Source organism: Setaria viridis, chromosome 7 (genome assembly GCF_005286985.2).
Source record: "Setaria viridis chromosome 7, Setaria_viridis_v4.0, whole genome shotgun sequence".
Classification (NCBI taxonomy): Eukaryota; Viridiplantae; Streptophyta; class Magnoliopsida; order Poales; family Poaceae; genus Setaria; species Setaria viridis.
In genome coordinates, this window is record NC_048269.2 from 25,774,157 (window position 1) to 25,779,354 (window position 5,198).

Sequence of the window (5,198 nt, forward strand, 5' to 3'; positions counted from 1 at the left end):
ATCAAAGTCCGGGCCCTCCGTACGTACGTTCGGACAGCTGCACATTCCTGATGAAGAAGATGAACAAGCAATCGCGTCAGGCTGAAAACGTGTGACGACGCGCGCCATGTGACATGATTCTCCCCACACACGCACTATCCCTGTTCACTTGGACCAAAAGTTCTGGGCTCCTGGGCCCCTGGCCCGGCCACCTGTCCGCACGTCAGCCCGAGGCCTGCTCAGTCACACGAGGCTAGATGGATCGCCCTCGCCCGCAAAATCTTGTCCGGAAGGCGGCGCAACCCGGCCAATGAACCAACAAGGCAACAACCCTGCCCGTGCCCCGGACAGCCACGCCCACACGCCCCGCGCTCGCGAGGCAGGGGAGCAGGGAGCTAGACCCCGCCGCGACACGAGGCGGCCGCGCGCATGTGCGCTGCCGGCCGGGGGCTCGCGCACGCGGCAGGCATACGTACGTGCGCCGCGTCCGTGCGGAGCCATCAAAACCCTACCGGGCGCCGGGCGGGGCAACCGGTGAAGTGAATGAAGGGACTTGGCTTTAGCCGCGGCCTACCGAGCTCGCAAATAATTGGCGTGGTCGATAGGACGACGCGGCAAGCATGGCCCCGCGCGGTTAGCTAGCTCGCGAGGGCTCCAGAGAACCGGTGCGCTCGATGCATCCTACGTCATATAGCACCAAACCGTCGTTACTGAGATTGCGATTTGGCGCTACCTCGCGCTCTCGTGAACGATGGCATGCAGTTGATACGCCCGACCGGGCACGGTGGGGATCGGAGCGTGCGAGCGTCGCCGGCCGGCGTCGTGGCCGCAGAGCGCGCGGCTCCCGTACAGTAATTAGTGGCGTTCCTGGCCGTTTTGGCGGAGATTTCATGCGCCGTGTGGCGCGTGTTCGTGGTTGCTGCTCCCAGGACAGGATTCAGTAGGCGAACGGTGCTCGCCTGGGTCGTCTGCGAGGTCGCCTCCGATAATAGCGAATGCGCCATCAGTACCGGTTGAGAACCCTCTTTAGTATCGGTTTTGCAACCGGTATTGGTAGTTTGGTATCAAAGGCACTCGTAGAAAACTAATTTTCTATCCAATTTCTTTTATCCCGGTTAATATTGGGTCCGGGACTATAGTGCCTTTAGTAGGGTCAAAAATGTACCACCGAAAGCCACCACCGGGGGGGGGGGGTTAATCCCGGTTATAATCGCTAGAAAATATCGCACCAACGCCCTCACCCTTTTGTCCCGATTGGTAATTTCAACCGGGATAAAAGGGGGGTTTTTGTTCCGGTTGGAAACTGTTGACGTAAAAAATCGGACAGTGGTCCCGACTCTTGCGTCGAGCACACGACTCGGGAGAATCTGCTTAGCTTTTGTTCGGGTTATCGCTCTGGTGCGTTTCACGCGACGTGCCAGTCAATTTGACCTGTTGATTGACAAGGAAGAAAAGATGTCAAATTTCAGAGATTCGATCGGCTGAAGTTTCAATCTACTCCAAAAGATGTATCAGCGGGTTGGCCGATTTAATATAAGGATGACCGGCTATGAAAACAGCCGGTAATCACGTAGCAAATGTAAAAGAAACTACTAAAGTAACCTAAACAATACTACAGGGACAACACTTGAAACATATTTAATCGACTGTATGATGATAAACAGTGTATTGATATAGCCGACAGTTCGTGCCTCAAGCTAGATAACTGGTGATAAAAACTAAAATAACGGGTAAAACCTATAATTCTAGCAAATATCGATAACTAGTGAATAAATCTAAACGAAACAACAGTGATGCACCCGAAGTTAAAGCTTAGATATTACTCGAAACGCGGAACTTACAAATTAGCTGGAGACCACGTTGATGTAGCCCTGCCAACTTGCACGAACTCGTGAAAAGAAAAAGGTTTGGCGAAGTCGCCGGCTTGAAAATAAAATTGCGTGGAAAAGTAGATTTGTATTGATGTTTTGTTGATCTTACCAACCTCACGGGGCACCTATTTATACCCTGTTACAACTCGTTTACTAAACGACTACGACTCAATATTCTATTTCTTATTCAAAGCAACAAATATTTACATACGGATACAACTTGTATAGGAGTCGAACATCATCCAACCCTCTATAGGCCAATCCTATCTTCATCTTGTTATCGCCTTGGCCCATTTAAGCTCATATCGGCCGAGCTGTTCTGGCTTCCAATCGGCCAGTCCTCATCGATCTAATCAGCCAAAACACTGTAGCTTAATCGGCCGATCTCTTTAACCATAGCCTCTTGTTTAACCGCATCGGCCACTTTTTTTCTGCTCTTGGCGCCAACCCTGACACGTGTCAAAAACTGACGTCAACAGCAACAACACAAGGGCTCGTAGGCACGCACATAGATCTCCTCTCCTTCTCATCTCTCCTTCTTATCTCCCTTTCTTATCTTTTCCACGCGCACATAGCTAACAGCTCCTCCTCTCCTTTTCTTCCTCCTCCTCCTCATCTCCTTCCTCCTCCTCTCCCTCCGGCGTGGGCGGGCGCGGGTGGCTGGCTCCTCTTCCTCCTCTTCTTCTCTTCCTCTCCCACACCCTCCCCCTCTGCTACCCCTCATTGGCAGTGAGGAGTGGTAGCGGGGCGAGGGAGGGCGCGACACATAGGGGGAGCGGCGCTGGCGGAGTGGGGCGGAGCAAAGCAGGTGCGCTCGGCGACGTGGGACGGAGCAGCACCGGCTGGTGGAGGCGGAGGCGAGCAGGCGGAGGCCGGTGCAGGCGCGGGCGGCCGATGGGCGTGGGGTGTGGTGGCTTGTTTTTTATTTTCTTTTGGAACTTTTTAGTCCCGGTTGGTAAGGATCTTTAGTCCCAGGTGAATGACCCGGGACTAAAGAACCCCCTCTTTGTCTCGAAAATTTAATCCCGATTGAGCATTGGAGAGATGTAGCTCTTACCAACCGAGACTAATGCCGTGTTTTCTAAAACTGAGAGGGGCCTAAGTGGTACTATAGGGGTATTAAAAAATAAAAAAAGAAATCCCACCCCGCCGCCCCGAGCCCGGGCCCCCCGCCGCCGCATACCTCCCGCTACCGCCCGCAGCCCGCCGTCGCCGCCGCCCCCAGCCACGCATCCCGTCGCCGCCGCCACCCCCGCATCCCGCCGTCGCCAGTCCATCCGCCTGGTCTCATCGCCGCATCCCGCCGCCCCCAGCCTCGCATCCCACCGGCCGCTTCGTGGCCCGATGGCTGCCTCCGCTCCTCACCTCAGGCACGAGGTGAGGGGCGAGCGGAGGGGGGAGGAGAGGGGAGGGAGGGAGTTGGTCGGTGGAGGGGGATGGAGGGGCCAGGTCGGCACCAGCCTCCTAGAGGGAGGGAGGAAGGGCTGGTGCGGATTGATGGAGAGGGAGGCGGAGGGAGGGAGGGCGCAGATGGAGAGGCAGATGGATAAATTAAGGCTTGCACAGTCAGGGAGTAGCGGATGGATAAGGCCGCGCGGATGGTTGGAGGTGGAGGAAACCTTTAGCATGTGTTTGGTTTTGGGCTGAAGTGGAACGGGTTGGGTTCATCCCAATTTTGTGGGTTGGGTTCAATCCATCTCGTGTTTGGATGAGAGGGATGGGTTCATTCCAGTCTTTTGTTTGGTTGAAAGGGTTGAGAGGGATGTGATGGATGCCATTTTAACATCGTAAGAAACGGGTCCCACTTATCAGCTGCAGGGCTTATTTGTCATCCTTTTTTCTTTTTTCTACCTCACCTTCCTCTTCATCCTCCCTCCACAAATCTCCTCGACCCCGCTGTCGGTTGCTCCCCTACGAGGCTCTAAACCTGGAACCCCTGACCATGACGAACCCCTCCCTCCACCCATCGCCGCCTCCTCCCACTCGCCACCGCTGTCGTCAGGGCGCATGAGGAGTGGCACCCGCTCCCGCTCTTCGCCGCCGACCTCTCCCTCCCGTTCACGCTCCCCATCGGCCAGACCTTGCTCTGGTGCCGAACCTTGTCCGGCCAGTGGTAGGGCTCGAGCACACTCGGCTAGCGGGGGTGAGGCGCGAGCTCGTCCAGCCGCGGCGGGGCTCGAGCTTGCCTGGCCGCCAGCGTGGGGCTCCAGGCGTGGGTGACCTCTAAGAGCGGATGGAGAACGACGCTGTTGATGCGGGTCGAGTGCGTCCGCTCGTTTTGGGTGGATGCATTCAACCCACATCTAGAAGGAATATTTCCTCTTGGATCCGACCCAACCCAGATGCATTTTCAACCAAACGGGGATCGATGGGGGTCGAACCCATTCCAACATAGTTCGACCCCCAAACCAAACACACCCTTAGTACCAGACGGGTCCATAGACCCGGGGTTCCCAATAAACTTTTCCGCAATGCTCGGCCCAACAAGCGGTGCAATGACAATGCGCGCTTGGGCCGGCCTAGATACGCGACGCTAGGCCGTGATCACGATCCAGCCACCGACCGATGCCTCCGACCAGAAGGCCTGGTCGGCACCCCGACCAGGAGGCTTGGTTGGGCTGGGACCACAGTCCGACTTCGCCTCCGCAAGGAAGCGCTCGCCCTGGCGTCACAGGGAGGAGGAGCTCCCTCCGTGGGTCTCGGGCCACTCGATGACCTCGGCGTTGAGGCACTCACGCTCCACCTCGAGTCCATGTTTGGCTCGAACCCCACGGTGAGTGATGTGGACATTGTCTTGTAGTCGTTGTTTAACACCTTCTGCCAGCTCTCCACAGGACCCCTGTTGTCTCCGTCGCGCTCGCCACGTGACCGGCTCCCCTACGACCTCACGTCCTCCGCAGACGTGTACACACGGGGGCTCCGAAGGGCCATGACGATGACCCCTCTCACATGCGAGTTATTGGGGATGGTGGGCTATGCCCCTGCCTCCTTCCATGACCTCTTCAATGAAGAGGACAAAAGCGACGGCTCCAGCATCGGCGACTTAATGGCACCTAGCCATCATCTGTTGCGGGAATGCGCCATGGCGGATGCCCCGGAGCAACCACTGGAGGTGGTGGAGTTCCAATAGACTCACACCCCCCGGACCCTCATGCGAAGGCCCCGACGCGTGCGCAGGTGCATGGTGACGAGTTGCGACAGCGGCGGTTGAGCCGGCAGCCACCTGCAAAGACGCGCTCTGCGCAACGCTCGGAGCCACGCGCGTCCAACCCGATGGGCGGCGCTCGAAGCCACACCCGCCAGGTCAAGCGCAACATCTTGGCTGGAGGAGTCGATCCCCCTCAGTTC